This window comes from Seriola lalandi, unplaced genomic scaffold (genome assembly GCF_002814215.2).
Source record: "Seriola lalandi dorsalis isolate HSWRI2012SDOR001 ecotype SW California unplaced genomic scaffold, Sedor1 jcf7180002054928, whole genome shotgun sequence".
Taxonomy (NCBI): domain Eukaryota; kingdom Metazoa; phylum Chordata; class Actinopteri; order Carangiformes; family Carangidae; genus Seriola; species Seriola lalandi.
In genome coordinates, this window is record NW_019525480.1 from 426588 (window position 1) to 449227 (window position 22640).

A 22640-nucleotide genomic window follows, 5' to 3' on the forward strand; every position below is an offset into this window, starting at 1 on the left:
ACCACTAGAGTCTGGCTCCAACAGTGAGTCAGTCCCCATAGACTCCCATGTTAAAATGTCCAACTTTACAGCAGAAATAAACATGTTTACAGCCTGGTACAAAAACTGTTTTGATCTCTAGAGCTAATTTCCTCCTTCATGACACCTGTTTATATAACTCACCTGTTTACATTTTATTAAGGGCTAAAGTTATTGAGAATTGAGGGCGTGGCCTCTTTGAGTGACAGGTGGGTGAGAGTATACTTGCACTGAAGTCTCAGCTCCACACATGCCTCTCCTCTTTGACCATTTTCAGATTAGCTAAGAGTTAGGAGTGGAGTCAGGCGCTGCCAAGATGGCAATGATGGAGCAGCTCACTCTGAGCTTCAAACCCACTCTTAAGTGACGACACGGAGGCTACATCCATCTTAATTTACAGTCTGTGGTTTCTCATGAAGCACAGGAAGCTGTGCAGTTTACATCGCTGGTTAGTTTGGAGTAAACAGGAGAACAGGCTTGTTGGTCTGAACAGAAATCTCACGGTGTCTGACTGAGGAAACGGTTCAGGAACGTCACAACAGTCAGTTTAAAATAAGGAACAAGGAGCAAAACAAACAGTCAGTAAAGTCTCGTCTCCATCCACCTGATGCATTACTTTCCTTTTTATTTGAACCCCGGTTGTTCTATAAGACACCCACCTTTTTAAACCTAATTTACAACTATTTACGTATGTAAATGTAATAAGCTTAAAACAGATGAACTCTAAGGCCAAAATGCATTTATGAGACCTCATTTGAAAGGTAACATACTCTAGTTTCTGAAAATGTGCTTATTCTGCATGTGACTACAACCCAAGTTAAACTACATCAGCTCATGCATGGTATTTATTTGTTGTTGTATTTTTCAGTTCTCCCTGTAAAAAACAAGTCTGTTTACTTTAGTAGGCTTTTATAATACACCTTTTCACTGGCACCCACAACCCTTTCTAAAAGGAAAACTGGGAGAAATGTGCTTTAACTCTTTAATATGAAATAATAGAAAATATACTGAAGCGTTTTGATGTCTACGAAACAGCTGATATCCACTCTCAACTGTTTCCACACCTCTCACATCCTATTGGCCGTGCCTCTGAAGTGCCCACCCCCCTTGTTTGCTCTGATTGGTCAGGGGAGACTTCCATCTACAGCTAAGGTCGATTAGAAAAACTGTGGAAAAGACCGGCTTTTTTCATTAAGTCTTAGCTTAGTTACGCTGGTTGTCTTCCCTTTGACTCCCCTGAAGTGAAATCTGGTCGCCATTTTGTAGCCAGAAAGCTAACAAACAATAGCAGACCTGCGAAAACAGCCGCAGACCCGCGAACACAACCGAAGACCCGCGAAAACAGCCGCATACCCGCGAACACAACCGCAGACCCGCGAACACAACCGCAGACCCGCGAACACAGCCGCAGACCCGCGAAAACAGCCGAAGACCCGCGAACACAGCCGAAGACCCGCGAAAACAGCCGAAGACCCGCGAACACAACCGCAAGATGGAGCCGAATGGAGAGAGAGACAGGGAGGAGAAGTGACGGAAGAACAGCGGATACTAATCGCTTGGTCATCTGCTGTGGACTTCTCAGGACGATTTTTATAACCTGGAATATTTTTTTATAAGGAACCCTTTTGCTTTTTGTGATCTGTGGACCGTTACAGACTAAAGGAGGACAACTAAGGGAGGAATGGAGGGAGAATCGGAAGTTCAACAGGTAGGTAATCACACTCCTCTGGTAAACAATGCTGGTAGATATTAATAAATCATATTTATGTGCTTATGGTTAGCGCAAAACGGGTTGAAATATTTGAATTCTAGAGACTCTAACTGATCTAAGGAGGTACAGCCTGTCTGTATTGACAAACTACTTCTTCAGAACATGTTTATAACCCTCTAATGGATCCTTACATGGGCCAGTGGGCCGGTACAACACTGATTTCAGAATCAGTCACATCAGTCAGAGGTTCCTTGAGTCAACACAATGTACAAGATAATTAAAAAGAAATTATATACAAACACACACACACACACACTGTACGTAGGAGAAAGATAATAAGAATAAAGATCACAACCTGTTTATTTGCTAATGTGTGTGTTGCATTTGATACCCAGTGGCCCAGTAGGGAGCAAGGCCAGTGGGTTCAATCTACACACACACACACACACACACACACACACACACACACCTTTTTGTCAGTTTCAGTCTGTTACAGTGGCGATCTGAAGCTCCATCGCAGAGCAGCAGGTAGAGACTTGATCTCTGCTTTCAGCTGATTGAAGCTTGAGCTTCATGACTAATTGTTTGTTATGTAATATTCTGTAATCTCCATTATAGCTGGCACTTTGTGTTCTTTAGGAGTGGCTCAGATCCACAAACCTGATTTATACTCTATACCAACAAATTAATGTTTTGTGTCTGTGAATATTTCAGCAGTGTAGAAAGTCAGTTTAACTTTTGCCCCTTGTTTCTCGGCGCAGTCTCCCTTTGTGGGTTTTCTATTGTGGCTCAACAGCACCACATGGCTAACACAGTAAGAGCTAAGATTTGTTTTGTATCCTGCATTCGATCTTTTAAAGCGTCGATTGTGTGTGTACTCAGAAATTAGTGCTACGTATATGCAAAATATAATAACAGGCATGACAGTGAGGGTTGAATGTCAGGATGTAAAGTCTGAACTAACAACATCAACAATGGTGGAACACATGACTTTAAAGTCTGGTACGTCTCTGTTGGTAAAATTTACATGTTTATTATTGTAACCATGAGAACCAAGGTGCAAAACGCCGCAGGGGCACTATTTCAGGAGACACCACCCCGTATCAGAGGGTTGGAACAAAAGACCTGTATAGTTGTTCAGGTCGGACGAATAGTTGTTGTATCACGAAGCTTAATGCAAGATAAGGATCAAAAGAATTAGGTCTTAAAATTTGGTACCTCTCAAACAAATGCCTTTGTATCTTTGATTTGTGATTTTTGTTTCCACTAACTCAGCCAGGTGTGGGCTGCTTTAATCTGACTTAATGCTTCATTATTTCAGAGCATTAAAATAAACACTTTTAAAAAATCGGACCCCTTCAACGGCAGCCAATACAAATTACCCCTGTAAGTTAATATACGTGTAATAGAACCTACAGTGAGTCCAAACAGTGGACATCTTTAACCTGTTGAAGAGAAAACGTCTCTGAGGACACGTTAGCAGACTTTGCTTACAGGTTTGATTCACTTACAGTCATCACTCAAAGCTGCTGCACTAAACCCAGGGATGTGATTATCTCAAGAAACTTGGGATTTGGGGATTCTGTACTTTATATTCAGACCTAAACTATAAAAACGACCCCCTCTCTCAACTTCCTTTAACCCCTGTGTCTGTATAATGCTGCCTTAATTTCAGCATTTCTGTCCAATGGCCAAGATATCACTTTGCATTAGTTTAGCCGGCGTCCCTTATGAAGAGAAACCTGATATCTGAAAATGAGGAGAATGCATGTATGTGCACTGCAGCACAAAGACCAGACTCCCTGTGGCTCAGCAGGATCAGGTTTGGAAGATCTGGCTCAAAACCTGCTCTACTGCAGGACTGTGGGGGTCCAGAGTTACAAATGTACGTGCAGTGTAGATAAAAACATCTGCCAAAAGTCAGTCAACGTAAACCCTTCGCATGGTCTCACATACTGCTTAATACTGCAGCTCGTTCCTCTTGTTATCAGGCCACTTGGATGAGTAATATACTGATTTATCCTCGTGTTTTCATGTTTAATAACTCACTCTGAAAGGAAGAGTCGGCCGAAAGCCTGAAACATAAATGTGAAGCTACATACTGTATATGTGAGGAGCTTTTTCCTGCTGTTTTTCCCTCCACATGATTGACTTCGCTTGGCATAATGTCGGCCATTGAAAGGACCCGGTGGTGTGAGCTCAGCCAATCTGGAATTTTCACCCAAGTGTGAAATGGAAATTCTTGTTCTGTCTCCTGAGGCCTCGAACATTTTGCTCAGACAAAATGACACTTTGCAGGGGGTGGGGGTGGGGTGGGTGGGGGCGTCCCGGCTCAGCGACAGCTCATAAAATCCAGCCTAAAATACAACACTTGTTATGCGTTTCACCTGAGACAAATCAGTAGTGATTTGTGGTCCAGTGTGAAGCTGGAGAAAAGAGAGTTTTCCCTTTATCCTCAGCAGGTAGAGTGAAAACCACTTGGTTTAGAAAAGCTGTGGTTCTGACCAGGACTCTGGACTCTGCTGCATTGAAAATTGTTGAAACATGTCTGACTTCTTGGCACTTTAACACAGCAGCAGTGATCCAGCAGCACAATGAGAAACTCCCGCTGGATGTGAACAGTGAAGTGGTTCTCTGTGTTATTCTATGTTATATGTTTTATATCGCAGGGCCATAGTTGAAATGAATCATATTCTTATGTGAAATTTCTTTTTTTGTGTGTTTTATGAGTCAGATTCACCAGTCATTTTGGTAGAAGCTACAATTTACAGATGTTCCATAAACATCTCACATGCATTATTTCGGTAGATGCTACAATTTACAAATGGTCCCCCTAATTCCTCACATGCAGACTTTTGGCAGATGCTACAATTACAGATGTGCCCTAAACGCCTCAAATCCAGATTCCTGATGATGTTTGCTGTAGCTAGTGTCTATCATTAGTCTGCACGTGAGGTGTTCAGGGAACATTTGAAAACTGTAGCTGTTGGAAAAATTGTGATACTTTATGATAAACATAACCATCTTAAAGGGAAACTGTATTATCCTGAATAGAACTTTTTATTATTGTGTTTACTTTTAAGACAGGAGTTGTCAGAGAGGAGCGAAGTGACCTTCGCTGTTCCTCCTAGCCACTACACCCAAACATTAGCTATGATAAGGCATGAATCGAGTCTCTATTGTGTCTGTCTCATTTAAGCAAAAATGTGAGGTCACTCTCATATATTCTGTGTATAAATTCTGTGTGAATCTTGCATTCTTTGAACATTTGCACTGCGAGCTCTTGTGTGTAACTTGTTCCCTTGCTGCAAGAAATAAATATCCTACTCTTGTGAATTTTTCAGACGGTGTTCCTTCACAACTTGGTCCTTCGAGCCGGATCTCAACAACCTCTCCTACTGTCCAGAACAGGACCTGAAACGTGCACGGGGGAGTCTGGGACTCCTGAACTAAAGCCCTCCAGCATAGAAAATTGCTGTTAAAAAGAGGCCAGGATCTACTGGACTGTGGGAAGGTGACGAGATCCACAAACAGAGAGAAACCAGGACGTCTGAATTATAAGGTAGGAAAGTCAAGTAATGACTATAACATAGTTAAAATTGTGTTGTGAAAAGGTCCGATTACTGAAATGGTCCTATTAGTCCAAAGTCTGTGTGAGAAGACTACAGGAATAAATAACTCTGTGCCGCACGTTAAAATTGTGAGAGAAGGCCTAAAATAGTTCAGGGAACTATGAAACAGTAAACTGGGTTTACTAATAATGATAAAAATGAAACACATAGTCTGTGTGTGGTGGTGGTGGTGATGAGAGGAATGCCTCTGGTTGGCATCAGACGTAAACTGTGCACAATCTTCTCATTTTGATGTTGTATAATTTCCTACACCTTGTCCTTGGAGTTCAGTTCAGTTCAGTTCAGGGTGTTGTGTTGTGTTGTGTTGTGTTGTGTTGTGTTGTGTTGTGTCAGTCTGAGACAGACACAGGGGACAACTTTATCTTTTATCAGTAGTAAACAGAGGAGAAGCTCCAGTGATCGTACAGGGGAGAGGGACACACGTGCTGCGATATGATAAAAAACATGAACACACACACACACACACACACACACACACACACACACACACACACACACACACACACACACACACACAGTATTTAGATCATCTTGGCGTGAGATGATTGGTTAGATTGTGTCTGTTGTGTGTTTCTAACATGCTCTGCTGACCTGTCAGGGATCAGAACATGGGTCTGACCTTTGACCCTAGGTGGTTGTCATTGTTTAAGGCGGAGCAGTGTGTTCTGTCAGACTGGACTCGTGGGGCCTGTAGATCAATGTGGAGCCTGGATGAACTCTCCAGAGTCTGACCTTCAGCTGAGGACTGAAGTCAGACTTACATCATGTGTTTGGCCTGTGTGTGGGGTCCTGTTTTACAAGCAATATGTGTGTGTGTGTGTGTGCGCGTGTAGAGTGTAGTGACTTTTCACATTAAGATTTGACATAAAAACTAATGGATAATTGTATTAAATTAAACACATCGTTGCAGATGTGCAGATTGCAGATTGAGTTGTTACCAGTTTCAGATCATAGTTTCATGTAAATGACGGAGTCATGTTTGAGATTGAAAGATTTAAAATCTTCATACAAGATTAAAGATTAAAAGAAGTCAAAAAATGAATATGGATTAGAAGAAATTTGGTTTTTATTCCTCCGTGCCGGCGACATTCAGCCGTATTGTTTTCAGCACATTGTTGCTGCAAAACTGCATTAAAACATTAACTTAACTTTAAAATACATTAGACAGACGGATCTGTAAAGGTAAATGTAAAGTGATTGATCCTCTTCTGTATCTCAAGCAAGTGTCCCAGTTCATTTTCATAGCTTATTACCATGAATGAAAATCAGTGTCCATCCAGAAAATAGTTGGAAATATTCAGTAATGCAGTAACACAACGTTCACACAATTTGTAATTAATGAATGGTCTCGTTTTAAGAATAAATTAAGACACATTAATCCACCTACTCAGAGCTCTGGTCATTTCTTCAAGACAGATTCATTACAGCAATAAAACTCAAACTGATGCTCTGCACTGTTACTGTGATGTGAAGCACAAGTTGAGCCTTGTTCAACATTGTGCCAATTACCACAGAAAACCCTTGTTGGTTTAACAGCAGTGTGAACCACCAGTATACACACTGCTGTTAAACTTTCCTGTCACTTAAAAACATAAAAATTAGAGAAAGCGAAGAGAAAATTCTGACAAACTGCAGCAGCTTTCTGGTTTGTAAAGGACCCATTAAATCATGAAACATGTCTTATTGAACTTAAACCACCTGGGATCATTTAACTAAAACTGAGAGGAGTTACACAAGAGTAACTCGGCCAAATATGAAAACACATAGCAACACAAAGCAGTTAACAATGTCTATAACTCTGCCTGAGACTTACTGAAGCAGCTGTCAGATCCATCTGACGCTTGTTTTCAAAACCAATATTTTAATTCAGAGGCATCCAAAGCATCACGGGATAAATTTGAGGGTTTGTGAAAAGATTAATGTGAAAAAACAAAGTCAAAATGTTGTATTTACATATTATTAAATTACACTTTGTTTTGGATACTCAGATGGTGTTTAAATGAAACCATGTGAGAAAGTTAGAGCAGCTCATACACATCCGATATGTGACTGACACACTGGTTTCATTTTTAACAACACTGATCTTCGGTAAACAGTGGAGTAAAAAAGCATAATATTTTCTGCTGAAATGTGGTGGAGTGGACGTACAGATAGATCAGCAAATACTAAAAATACAATATAAAACAGGTTTTATTGTGAAATAATAACGAGGCCCCAACAACGTTCATACTCACAAAAAAGTTATCTACCATTTAATTGAAGCCACTCTCCTCACTTTTAACTCTTTAATTGGACATGTCAGTTTGTCTTAGAGGGACAAAAGTGTTTCCCCCTGATCTGTACAAAAAATAACTATATATCTGTGGATCATAAATACAGAGCTTATATTTAGGGCTTTTACTGCATTCTTGCTTTATTGGGCAGCGAACTGCAGCAGGAAATGTGTTAGAGAGCAGACAGGACCACTCAGTTAAAAAAAAAAATCCACAATGTGCCTTGTGTGTGTGTGTGTGTGTGTGTGTGTGTGTGTGTGTGTGTGTGTGTCTGTGTGTCTGTGACTGCTCAGGAAGCCATAAACCTGACATTAGAATGATTTTCACACCGTTTTCACAGACTCTTAATTTGAAGGCCTAACAGTTTGATTTAGAAACAGTTATGAATGAGGAGCTGGTTTCATCTGCAAATTAAAATGTAATGGAAAAGAAGAATTAGATTTTTGGATCCTGACCTTTAAACCTTAATGTCCGCTGCAGTATTTTAATAAGAAGTTCTGTTCGGGTTCTTGTTGTGTTTTCTGGACCTATAGGAACAGATTCCTGTCTGGATTTGAACAGGTTTCAAGATCTTTGGATCCTCTGATTGATCCAACACTAGTTCCTACTATAGCTTTGGTATATGTTGGTTTGTGGCAAGCATACACTCACCCACTCACTCAAAGAGGCCACGCCCTCAAAATGTAAACAGGTGAGTTATATAAACAGGTGAGTTATATAAACAGGTGAGTTATATGAACAGGTGTCATGAAGGAGGAAATTAGCTCTAGAGACCAAAACTCTTTTTGTAGCAGGCTGTAAACATGTTTATTTCTGCTGTAAAGTTGGACATTTTAACATGGGAGTCTATGGGGACTGACTCACTGTTGGAGCCAGAGTCTAGTGGTCGTTAGAGGAACTGCAGCTGGCTTCATCTTTCAGCCCCATAGTTTGAAGCTTTGTTTAGAGACGATGGTTAGCGGTTATCTTTATATCTTTAGGGGCCCATGATGTGGCCGTTAAGTGTTGGGATCAGTTGCGGCGTCACATACATTTTAAAGAACTATTCTCTCAAACAAAAATCTATATTAAGGGCTGGTTACAATTAAATCTGAGGAGAGCGAAATGTGAGTGTCACCAGGACCCAGATCATGAGCTCAACGATCCAGGTTGTAGGAGTGTTTCCTGAAGACGTGGTCTCTGTTCACAGTAGCTGTGCTTTTGAATATAATGAACATGGGTGTATGAATGTGTCGTGTGATCGTCTGATGAAAGAAACAACTGTCCGGACACGTTACACTGTGCCTGGACCAGTTGATGGACCAGTCGAGCTGATTAAACCAGTAAGGGAGTGGGAGGCTTTCTTCTATTCAAGCTCCTGAGAGGCCTGATACAAAAGTCTCTTTATGTATCCTAATAAAATAAAGGACTGTGTCTACCTTCACTCCCACTTGAAAACTAAAAACATATTTTCATTTTCACTGCAGCCGTCATGAAACAATGGAAACGTTTCCTTCCAAAATCCTGATTTCCAACATTTGCAGAAGAACTCACTCCTACTCTTGAACGTATCATTTTTCTCGTTGACGTAAAGGAGATTTTACAGCTGAGAATCAGAAGAATCATCTGTTTTTTAAATCCTGAACATCATCCAGGGCTGTGATTGTGTTTGAATCATCTCACCATTATCTGTCAATCAATCAATCAATCAATCAATCAATCAATCAATCAATCAATCAATCAATCAATCAATCAATCAATCAAGCAATCAATCAGTATGTCAATCAATCAGTCAATCAAGGATGTTTCAGTTGCTCACCTTTCCTTTGTCAGTGTTGGGAATTTTTTAAAAGAATAGTTTGACATTTATTTGTTGCAGTTAAATGACGAAGTCGACAGAAATTTGAAGCTACAACCAAGAGCTGGTTAGTTTAGCTTAGCTTAGCTTAGCTTAGCATAAAGACTGAGAACGGGCAAACAGCTAGCCCGGCTCTGTCCAGAGCAGAAGATCTAAATCTCTCCAGTTAACATGTTATATCAGAAAGTGACGTTAAAAAATGGTTTGTTTTGGTTTTATGGAGGATATGAACCGGGAAAACCTCCATAAAACAAGTTGTTGTATTTACATTGTGTGAGATTAAATTCTGGTAGTTACCATGAAAAAAAGTTATAAAAAAGTTTAAATTTTATGTTCATGAATCAAAACTCTTATTACTATTAATGTTCTATTAATTTGCTTTGGTCAACACATAAAAAAGGACATTTGTTGTATATCTTCTCATGGATCAACACTTCAAATAAAACACAGGAAAAGAGGGAGAATGAAACCTTTAAAATATACAAAAACGTTAATAAATCATGCAATTGATTTAACACTAAGGGCCACTTGGATTTAATAAGGTCAATATCGTTTTTAAAATATTCATATTGCATATTGTTTTATGCATAGATAGTATTTCTAATTTATCTTATTTATTTTAGATTCTGTTTCTATTCTTATTTTATTTCTTATCACATTTTCCTCTTGTGCTGCTTCTCTTTTGTGCTGCTGTATCAAATTTGAATTTCCTCTACGGCAGATCAATAAATGTCCATCTCATCTTCTCTTATCTTATGGTTTTATTTATCTTGCACTGAGATATGCGAATATAATTATGATTTTTAACATAACTTTGTGGTCTTTTAAATCTGTTTCACAGGACTTAAAGTGCAGATATCATCCAATTAAAATCGGTTCTTTGTTTCCTTCTGTTGCACCAAAGGCAGCAGCTGCATTAGAAGCAAAATATACAATATAATGTTAAAATCAAAAGCAGGAATTACTTATTCTCAATTCTTGCATTGAACCAGATTCAGACGTGTTCATCTCACAGCAGAGGGCAAGAAACTGAGGTGTCACTGCCTTGGAGAAAATCTACACTTTTACAGAACAATCTGCGGATTGCGTCGACCACCTCTAATCACAACAGTAGCAGTTTTTCCAGGAGTTAAACGGGGGCTCGTCGCAGATTCAGAGATCTTCCTTTTGGCTGAACCTGCTTTATCGTGTCTGGAAAGAACTGAACATGTCGCTGAGCTGCAGTTAATCAGGCGCAGCGCGGTCCTGCCATCGCATCTGCTCCTCTGGATCACCGCCCTGAATCCGCACTTGATGTTATTTGTTAGCAAATGATGCAGCTTTATGATGCTTTCTTCTTGCCAGAGCTAAACACGTGAAATGATCCCGTCTAGTGAAAGGAGATCCAGAGAGTCCAGGTCTGGAGCAGCAGGACTCGATTTCATCCTGATGCGGATTCTTCTCTCAGTCCATCATTTCTCCAGAGGCTTCGTGGACCTGCAGGTCACAGATCGGCTCGCTGCGCGTCTCTGCTCGCATGAGTGTATGTTGGATGATGTCATGTGACTAATTGGAAGCATAGGTGTATGTAATGTGTGTGTGTGTGTGTGTGTGTGTGTGTTTAAGGATAATAAATGGGGTGGAAGGCATCAGGGAACAGAGCTGCTTTGTTGACAGGATGAGCTTGTTGCTATAAATCACTGAGGCTGTAAATCTGAGCACACACACACACACACACACACACGCACACGCACACACACACAGAGTAACCACCTCAGATTAGTGCATGTAGCACACCTTTTCAAGAATGACCCTGCCTGAATGCACCTTACAGCTATTTAACTGTCAGCTATAAAGCAACGTCTTCTCCCGCTAAATTCAAGTCAGTGTTGTGAGATTGTTAGCTTGATAAGTTGCATCTAAAGTCCTGACCTCTGTGTTGAACTACCAGCTCAGTGTAATGTTCAAAATAATGACATTAATGCTTCTGCTCCTTTAAATTAAGCAGCTCCTGTTAAACCTGTAGCGTGGAAAAACATCTCAGGACAAACAAAATGTCTGTTTTCCACCTTCCACTCCGTCAGCATCAGTCAGTTTCATCTCTCTTCACCCTCTGACGCCGTTATGACAAAAACAGAAATCGACTAAACTCCAGTGCAGAGCCGACAACAGGCTGAGAGTCTTCTCAGCGGGGCTCCTGTTTGTTTACAATAATTATGCTAATGTGTCTGAATTAATGAGGTGGGGATGTTGTTGATGTAAAACATGTAGCACCACTAATTAGACCACCAAGACCATTTTACAACTGGACACTGTTTTCCTCAACACACACACACACACACGTCCTGTAGCTGAGTTCAAATCAATTCACTCAAAGTTTTATAATCTGTAACTTTTTAAAATGTCTAAAAACATCTAGATCTATGTTCTGTATGTTGTGGAGTTACATTTTCCCAAATGTTTCTATCAATTCTCAAACCAGAGAAATCTGTGATCTTAATCATGGTAACGCTCCATTTCTTTGGTCACATGTCAATGACATCATATCCTCTATGTGCATGCATCAGCATGGGGGTGTCAAAATTGACTATTATCCAGTTTTTAAGTCAAATTTTTAAAGATATACTTTTTACACCTTTTTTCAACTATATATTTGAACCAAATGAAGGATTTTAGTCATCGGACGTCTGGATCTGAAGTTATCATAGAAACAAGCGGAGGAAATATTGGTTAGCTCAGCTCCAAGACGTCCTGTGTTCGCCGAAGAGAGTTGGCGAATCGCTGAACCACTGACACTGAAGGAATCCAAACCAGGAGAAGCTGACGGCAACTCCCATGATCCCACGCATGATCATGCCATCACCCAACGCCGTATTTAGTTATTGTCTTGATTGAGAGCCCCCTAACGGCAGAAGTTACAGACTGTGCCTTTTAAATCCACCATTATATATTATATACATTACATTATAGAATAGAAAGACCAGAGCTAAAGAGATTAGATGGATTACAGTTGCAGTATAGAGTGTATACAGAACAAAAAGAGACTTAACCACCGTTCAAAAGCACTTACACACTTCATTAAAGTGTAAAAAATATGTCCTCTCTGTGGTGTCGAAACACACACACACACACACACACACACCAACAGTCAGCGTGTGTCACACTGACAATAAAACCATAAATACTACAACACTGAACATCTGCACGCTTCATTAGACCACAAAGACAGTGCCATTAATCTCACAATGGCCACAATCGTTTCTAATGTTTCGGCATCTTCTTTGCCGGCGGAGCCATTGTGGAGCCGTCTGAACCAGTTACTGAGAGACCGGATTCACACCCGGCTGAACAACAGAGGCGGCTCCCCCAGCTCTCTTATTGTTAGCGAGTGTCTCGATCCGCTCGCACAAACACGTTCCTCTGGGAAAAAAACGTGTTCGCATGTAATTCAACCACAATTGAAGCAGTGACCTCCCACTGAGTCCACAATGACCCACGAAGCCAAACCATGAACTCAGGGAACCTTGAACTGCAGCAGGACTGGGCAACTAAAAGGATCGATGGTGGGAGAGAAAAGAGAGAGAGACAGAAAGAAACTGAGGAGGGGGAGGCAGAGAGAGAGAGAGGGGTGAGGGTGAGCGAGCAGCAGACCCTGACCTGGCTTGTTGTGTTGATGTTTTCTCTGGCAGCTCGACAGTTTGAGCTGCACTCACTCAGGGGTTCATGAGAAACTGATGCTCACGTGGCTCCGAGAGCAAAACCGAGTGGCAGGCATTGGGGGGGGGGCAAAAACGATGAAGAAGAGGAGACGATGAAGGAGAGATGAGACAGGATAGGACACAAAAGAGCAGAAGAGAAGAGGTTTCTGTTTTTACTGCAGGACAAAGACATCAGAGAGTGAATCCCTGACCAGCAGCACAGTGTGTGATCGTGATGTGACCACGCATCTAAAATAATCCAATCTGACTAAACCTGAAACTGAAACTAAAAGGAAACATGTCTACAAGTCAAAAAAGCTCCAACATGGAAGAAAAGCCTCCAGGATGCAGGGTTATGTATGATTACTGATTAGTTGTTTGTAAATGTGGGTTTTGGAGTAATCAGGTTATAGCAGTGCAGATCTCTTGACTTCCTCCTCTAAGATGGATTTCTCCAAACAGTGAAGACAAACCAGAAACAATCTCATTATCACCTGACCTCCACATCCACCTGTTCACCTGCTCCCTATCCCCTCATCAACACAGTTAACTTTGCTTTTATTTTACCTGTTTGTCTTTTAGTTCCTTCACCTGTCTGACTGAGCCGCTGCTATGATGATGAGTGATGTCATATGGAAGAGACGGACACACCTACAGCCTCCACCTGATCTGACCTCCGTGACCCAGTCTCAACACAAAGGGCAAAGGTAACATCTATTTTAAGAATTTTGTGTATTTTTCCAATTCTTTGCCTCCGAATCTTCTTTCAACACTTCAGCACTTTAGTTAAACTTAGAGTTAAAACATTAGAGTGTCAGTAAGTGAGTGAACAGCTGATGGACGCTGTACAACTGAACCACAGTGAACTGAGTTCAGAGTTTCTACGAGCGGATTCGTGTCGCTGACGTTTGTCTGTGGAGATGAAAATTCAGCTCTGAAAATAAACCGAAACAAGAAAAAAACTTTTTTATTGCTGCTCAGCAAAACAACATGGATCAGGACAGATGTGTTACTGATGCAGCCACAGAACAACAACATCCAGCTGGAGGTGATTTTACTTTTAGCCAAGAGGATACCTGCAGCGTTAGAGTTTATCCTCAGCACTTCCTCTGGAGGCTGAAGCAGTTCCCAACATGCATCTGCAGCAGCAGTGTGAAGACAGTCATAGTCATATTAAATATGAAACTGTTCCCTATATTGCAGCAAAATGTGGTTTTTCTACCACATAACTCCCCACTTTGATCTCTCTGGCCTAAGTCGAGGTTAAAGCCCAACTCCCAAAGTGAATACTGAAAAACTTCCAGTCCGATCAGTCCTGTGGAGGGTTCGACTGCGACCCTAAATCACCACTGGTGCTGGTCAAATCCTGCCTGGGTTCAGCACCTGGACTGTCAAAGCTGTGGAGGTCCCCTCTTGGTCAGAGTTGCAGCAAGTTCCCTCTCTTAGTTTTGCAGTTATATCATAAAAGAAAACCTTAAATGAAAACACTGTATTTCTTCTCTGTTTCTTCACAATGACAACAGATAGTGGTCCAGTGGTCTCACCTGTGTCTGTGAACCCGACTCAAACTGCATTTTTCCAAACTCAGCCGCTCCATTAACATCACGAGTTAAACAGTGTGTTTCTTCCTAAACGACACGGCAACCAGTCAAACTACTAACTCCAGTTTTAATCCACTGATATAAACAGCTAACACGAGTAGAGACTGCTCACTTGCTCTGTCTTTAACAGTTTAATCCGTTTCCTAAAACAGCTTTCAAGAAGAATCTCCTTCATTTTAATAAAAGTTTAGTCAGTTTGTCTCAGAACAAGTCAAGACATTAAATCTCCTCTTTAAATCTGAATTAAATAATAAAACCCTAAACGATCCATTAGAGCCATTAAAAGCAGATTAAACTCACCTGACTGGATGAAGAACTGGTTTATTCCCAACTGTCACTCCGACAGCCGACGAGTCATATCCAACACTGCTGGGGAGCTCCTTCGCTTCCTATATACGTGTGTGTGCGTGTGTGTGTGTGTGTGTGTGTGTGTGTGTGTGTGTGTGTGTGTGTGTGTGTCAGTGGGTTTGGCAGCAGTCTGCTCGGTCCTGATAGCGTTCAGTCTTGCAGCAGCAGCTCGAGAGGGTTTCACAACGACGTCAGAAAAAAATGGAAATTAAGTTCCCCCCGTTTTCTTCTTCTTCTTCTTCTTCTTCTTCTCTTTTCTTTCTCTGCTCTTCCTCACTCCTCCTCATATCCTGCTCTCTCTTCCTCTGTCACACACTTTACTTTCCAGCTCTCCTCTCCCTCCTCTCCTCTCTCTCTCCCCCTCAGCTTCTTCTCCACTCCCTCCTCTCTGTTTCTCTCCTCCTCTCTCTTTCAGCTCTTCCCACTCTGACAATCTGCTTTTTTCTCTTTGTCAACTTCAATTAAAGCGTTCAAGCCTTTTTCTGTCTCTTCATCTCTTCTTTCTCTGTTGCTGCTCCTCTTTCTGTCTTGATTTCTGCTCTGTCACTACGCTGTCTTCTTTCTTTCTAACCTTTTCTCTCTTTCTCCTTCAACATTTTCAGCATTTGTCATTAACTAACTCTTCCTCATAACCCCTCTCCTCCTCCTCCTCCTCTTTCATAGTTTTTCTGTCATCTCTAACATGTCGTTTTCCTTCGTTCTCTCTCGTTCCCTGCCATATCTTCTCTATGCTTTCCCTTTCTCATCTCAAAAACTAGTCTTTCTTTCTTTCTTTCTTTCTTTCTTTCTGTCTTTCTTTCTTTCTGTCTGCTCTTCCTCGGGGATCCTCTTTTTCCCAACAGCTACTTTAAAGCCTCCTCTCCTCTCCTCTCCTCTTTCCTTTTCTGAATTTCTCTCTGTTGTTTCTTTTTCTTTTTAGTTCAGTTGTAACAGAAAATGTTTCTGAAGCCCTCCTCCTCCTCCTCCTCCTCCTCTCTCTTATTCCTCCCCTCCCCCCCCTCTCCACTTGGTGAGTATCATGTTTTGGCTTTAAACTAAAGCACTTGGCTCCGGCACAGAGACATACATCAGTGACTCTGCTGCTTTATGTCCCGACTGATGGACGTGCATCTGTGAAAATAAACACTTCCCCCCTGAAAACAGACTCATCACATCTGTGAGTTTGAGAAAGTTTATTAGTGATGCACAAGAGAGCGAGTGAACGTCTGAATCCAGTGAATGAAATGCAGGAAAAGATTTTTTAAAAAAATTCAAGTTATAGTTTGTGGCGGTGAAGTTTACTGTGAAACACAAAGGTTTAAATACGTAGATATTAAGTCACAATATTCCTGCAGCTTAGTGCTTTTTGTCTTTGTGTTTCTTCTGTGTTTTAATATTTTAAAGAAGTAAACATGCAAATAGTTTTGGTTTTGTTTGCCCAGGTTTTCAGATGTTCGTCCTTGTCGTGGTTATTTTTTCCTACTGATCCTCCACATCCAAACTAATCCAGGCCCCACAGAAAGACGTTTAAGAGATAAAGCACTATTTAAATGAAGCTGAAACCCAATACTTACATTTAAAAGTGTAATCCTCAGGCTCTTTCTCTGTGGTGTTTGCTGCCATATTATTTTCATTATCACCGCGCACTGAATCTTGGGTTAGGTTGGGCCAGGAAAAGACAGATGCATTTGAAGGTACAGTACTTTCGAAATGGGACAGCCTAGTCGCGCCACTGTTACGCCATCGGTCTTCGACTGCAGCCTCCGAAAGATGCGGGCCCTGAATCTGGACACATCTTATGTCTTTTACTGCACATCTCCTGTGGATATCTGAAATGTAAAGATTAGCATGATACATAGAAGTGTTTTCTGACAGGACAATGTCTGTCTTTCCCTGATCTTAGACAACATTATTAAGATGGGCACAACAGCTTGGAAAATAATGATTTAGGTTAAAATAATGTCTTGGTTAAGATTCAGGGACCTTTATTGTCACGGTTACACTGATAACCACTAGGTCGATTATGGTCATGGTTAAAAGAAAAAACTGTTGACTTATAATGGGAAGAAACAGCGGTCTGCTGTGTTCAAATCTGACCCACCTGGAGGTCAGGATGGGCGTCTGTGTTCCCCCCGCAGACCAAAGCATTGCTGAAACGACTGTCGCTGTTGTTTGTCCTTTTCTTTAAATTCACCATCTTATGTAAAGCTGAAACCAAGACCATCACATTCTTTCTTTGTTGTGATGTGAGTGTTATTCTGTCATGATCGTGCCCACATCACAGATTCACAGACAATTCTCAGGCAAAAATGCACATAAAGCACAGAGTCGTTAAAAGCGGCTCCATCCAGAGGCTTTCCCATGATGCCCTGTGAAAAACAACTGACGCTGACTGAAGTCATTGAACTTGTAATTAAGCTCAAAGTTGTCGCGTTTGTGAAGTTGTCCAGATCAGCCTGCCGTGGGGACGTTGACACAGGGTTCATGTGAGACCGCTTAATTGACTCAGGCGATGTGTGAGCCGTCCTGTAAAGAGGTGAAGTCGTGTTTGAGGTCCTTTTGTTTGGTTTGTTTTCTTGAAGTTTTTGTGGTAATTATCGGGCTCATTTGTCAAGTTGCATGTAGTATGTTGTCTGTACATTACATCAATATGTGATTGGTGAACATGTTCCAAAGCTGTGGGCAGTCATTTGTAGTCCCCACTGCTCTGGAAACATGGCTGAAGGGATTAGCTAGCGTTTTTTCTTGTTGAATGAAGCTCATCTTTTTCTCATTTGTTATCACTATCATTGAATTTCTTTGTTTTGTTTTGGAAGAGTGTGTCGCTTGTGTGCATATGTACCTACATATTGATTGCAGAAGATCAAGAAATTACACTTGCAAAGACTTAAAGGAGGTATTTGTAAGTTTTTGCTATTGCTACATAGCCGACGTTAGCATTAGCAGCTGTTTACTTACCAGTGTAGAAGAAACGTTCGGAGTTCAGCATCAAACTTTATTCCTTTACTCACCAACAGCTGTCTCCAGAGGTGGAAAACAACCCTTTTGTTTTGCTTCTATTTCTATCACAATTTTCTTCTACTGAAGTTAGTATGCTAGCCAGCTAGCTCCAGCCTGGTTGACCCATCTCGTCACTTTCCGATACCGAGTCACTGTAGCATCCTGAAGAGGACGAGTGTTCAGAGGACGTAATAGCAAAACTTACAAGTAGCTTCTTTAAAACCTGGTTAGGATCTATGACAGTGAACATTTGGTTGGCTTGTTTTTGTGTCCAGTCATGTAGTTTGCAAACAGATGCTACTGTAAAAGAAAATCATATTAATTATCTGCAATTGTCTTCGGCTATCAGATATGAAAACATCACACTCTTTAAACCTTTGTGGAGGCAAACCGTGAGTTCTTGAACATCAGAGTTTTCTTGGTTAAAATCTACAGGTAGAAAATCTAAAAGGTTATGGTAATGCTTCGGAAAATGGTCTGTAAATAATGTAAATATACATGATACATCATCATGCAAAGCTCGACTCTTGATGCTTTAATAAACTGACATTTAGGCTCTCTCATGATTCTGTTAGTTCTGGTTAACTGGATCATTTTGTCAATCAGCTGCCAGTGTTTGATATACATGTACGACACACACACACCCACAAACACACCCACAAACACACCCACACGGTTTAAAATACATAAATATTTCTGTCATACTTTATAGATCTTTTCATATCTTATATTAGTAACACACACTTACACAAATGCACATACCATACACACCCACACACACACCATGAGTTGGCTGGTAGCATAGAAATATACACCGACATTTACTTCAGCTGGCACATTCATTTCATAAGCACACACACACACACACACACACACACACACACACACACAAATACATACAAACACATGGCAGGCAGCGATAAGGAGGAAGAGATGTGTGCTTCCTGTGTATCTGGAGGCCTCTGCACCTCCACTCCCTCATCAAACACTCACTGTAACAGCTGACTGTGCATATGTGTGCGGGGTTTTATTTCTATCTTTGTGAGGACTCAATGGAGTTTATTCAAGGACTTAAAAAAGTGTTTGAAAGTGGAAGTGAAGTTAGAAATTAGAATACAGTTTAGGGACAGGTCAGAGTTTTGGTTTCAGCTGCTGTTTCAACATGGAAATCTGTGATGTTAAAGCTCCATACAGTGTAAAGGTCTGTGTCCATGTGTGATTATAGATCAGCTCTAGCTTCTATATTAATACTGTGAAAGTATCAAAGCCTCAGTCTACAGAGAAATGCACACAGCCTGTATTCAGAAACTGAGCCTTAAAACCAGCCGTCAGGACTTCTGGAACTTTGTGATGAAGAAGAAGAAAATATGGAACTTTAAATTTTAACAATCAAATGGAAATGATCCTCACTGTAGAAGTTTTTCACAAAAACCTGAGACATAACTTAATCATCAAAATAATCTTTTCACAATATAGTAATGTTTTTTGTCCACACTATTCATTCTATTAATTATTACATTATTATTGTTATGAGACAACAGTAAGTATAAATTGGTTTACAGTTTAGTAAAGAGCAGAATGATATAGAGTACTGCTGTAGGAAACAGACAGTACACCTTCAGTTCACCTAAAGCTTTTTAGAGCTAGAGCTTTTTGGTTCTGAGATATATGAATGTCTGAAGGCTGATTAATAAATAGGTTTTAATACAAGGTTGTTGGCTCCTCTCTCCGTCTTTATCTTCAGCACCTTCTCAAAAACAATGCAGCATGTGACAGGGATTAAGTTTTAATGCTCCGTGCTGTGTTTTAATCTCTGCTCTTGTTTCCTGTCTTTAGACTCTGGAGTTGTTAAATTGAACTGAAAAGACAGAGAGCTCCTCTACTATTGTAGCATGATGCCCTCTGCTGTTACCATCATGCTACTAAGTGAAGAATATTTGCTCCTTTTATACCAAAAGTTTTTCATGTCAAGGACCTCGGGTGGACACACGATGAATCACAGACTCTTTTAAAAACATAATGTCTGGTGCACAACATCCTGACTTTCCATCTGTCATTATTGAGCATAACAGAATCCAGCATGACAAAAATGTCCAAATTTCATATTGCAGTGCAGAAGGTGCAGAGCAACTGTGCAATGCAAGTGTTAATGTTATTTTATTGGATTTTTGCTGCTTTGAGAAGCTCAAACAAATACACAAAAGTCCATTGAGCTACAGCCAAAACTCAACAAATCACACTGAAACTTTTCATTTTTCAAAATCAAACACTGGATCAGAGTAAAAACACATTTCATTATTTCTCCTGTCTGTGTTTTGAGAGGTGAAATCAGTTCCTGTTTCTCTCAGCAGCTCAGTGTTCACAGATTTCACAGAGAAAGCAGCTGTTCCTTTAATCTAATTTTGCTGCTCCGGTTGCAAATATGTCACAGCGTCCTGCCGCGGTGGTGCCAGGATGAGATGCCCGACGCTCAGCAGATCAGCATCGGTTACTATGGCAACACCCACAGACCAGACTGTGGAGCCAACATGGCTGCCAGTGGGGAACAGCAGCAGCCAAACTGTGCCTGTCTGTGTGTGGCTTCACACATGAGCAACCAACACAGCATCTCGGTGCAGTCGCTTGTGACCTTCATGTCTTCAGAAGAGAATCACTGCTGTGTGTGTTCTAATGCAAACTATATGTTTCCTGCATATGAAACATACTCACTTCCAGTTTACAATATTTTACTACCCGACACACAGGGGACATGCAGAAACCTCATGGTAAATTTAGATGTGTGCTCTCCAGAATATTCAGCCTTGGTGGTCAGCTGGCCTGAAGCACATGCCCGTCAACATTAAGTGATGAGTATTAAACTTTTGAAATTGTACACCTGGAAAATGATATATGTAATTATTATAATTATTAGCAGGTATTAGATTAAACTTACTAAAAAACTAAAAAACTAGAAAACTAATGTTAAAGGTGAAAATAAAATAATAAACTCTGTATTGATCTCTACAACAACTAACCTTCCCCCTTATCACCTAGCACCAGTGTGCCAACACTGCAAATGGAAGGGTGTGCTATCAGTTTGCTAACATGTTGTTAGCCAAACTGTAACTTAAGGTTAAAGTTAGAAACTAGCTAGAAGCTTAACTGTCACTTATGGCTAAAGTTAGAAATTAGCTAACATTAGCGTCCACCTGTCCAATTCAGGGGTCTCACAAGATTCTTCCAGGCATGAATATGGGAAATATATTTTTGTTATTTGTATAATATATACTATAATATAATAATAATAATAATACACTGGGGTCCCCCCAGTGCCCCTCATAAATCAAGCCCTGATGACTCTGACGAAACATAATCTAAGTTTTGCCTTAAGATAATTCTACACACAGTTCCAGTCTGAGTTGGTTGAGACAGAAAATAACGTAGGACATGTGAGGGATGCTTGGAGCTCAAGCAGCTAACTAAAAATACATGCAGTGTACCATGGGTGCATACATTTTTAGGTTGTGAATGTGAACGTGAGAGCTCATCATTGCAGTGTTTGCATGTTAGTCCTGTGCTCTATGTGTATGCAAATGAAAACTCCTCAGACGTTCTGACACTGGCAGTGTTTGTGCTCTGTTCTGACACTCCACATACCAGTGTTAGCTTGCAATGAAAAAGCATCAGGCAACGCATGATCACACCCATTTTCCCATTCACCCACAGGAGGTGAAAATTTGAAACTTCAGGGTCAATTTTATTTCTCTACGTAGCCCAAAATCATGAATCACAAATTTTCCTGAAGCAGCTTCAACCTCTCTTTTGAGACCTCCAGTTTAAATGAAGAAAAACTCTACAAAAAACCCTTAAATGGGGAAAAAGATAAAAGAAACTCCATGAAGACCAACAGTAGAAGGATGCTTCTTCCATGGCAGAACATGACAGAACAGACAAACATAAAAATCAGGATGACAATATTATAGATATGATCCAGGAGGACGCTGAGCAGCTTCCAACATCTGAGCCACACATCTCCCTCTCCACCTGGAGACCTGGAAAGAGGACAGACTACACAAAGAGACAAAGAAACGAGACAAGGCTGAATCTCCTGGAGGACAAAGATCCAAATCCAAAACATCTGAAATGAGGCACTGACAGTCAGGAAAGGGAGAGAGGGTGGTCAGCAGAGTCCAGTTCAGAGAGAGAAGCCTGAGTGTAAAGAGAGAATAGAGAGAATTAAAGAGGATTAGAGATGCAGTGGTTTCCATCTTGTTGACAGGACATGCATGGACTTTAAGGACTTGGTTTAAAAGATTCATGAGACTGAGACAAACCTGCCAGGAGGATCATGGTAACAGGTACATGAGCCTGAAGAAATCAAAGAATAAGCAAAGTAAAGGGGAAGAAAAGGAGTTTAAAGTTTGTCAGACTGTCTGATTTCAGCGGGGGGTTGAAAAAGATCAGATCTATGCACATGTAGAACCTTATAAGTGATCAGAAGCACCTTAAAGTCAGATCTCATATGAAGAGAGAAGCTAAGATGGGTCCAACACACCCGCCAAGTTTGAAGTTGATTGGATGACAG

At 40.8% G+C, this 22640-nt stretch overlaps 1 protein-coding gene across 2 annotated transcripts in view; it reads right to left on the minus strand.

Annotated features, from left to right (window-relative positions):
* The window catches only part of ripor3 (RIPOR family member 3), a 54794-nt gene extending 38823 nt beyond the window's left edge, over positions 1-15971 (minus strand). For both annotated transcript variants that reach the window (XM_023393095.2, XM_023393094.2), the window contains exon 1: positions 15050-15971. The gene's annotated coding sequence lies outside the window, so the exon portion shown is untranslated. The remainder of the gene's footprint in view (positions 1-15049) is intronic.
* Between the last annotated feature and the right edge of the window lie 6669 nt (positions 15972-22640).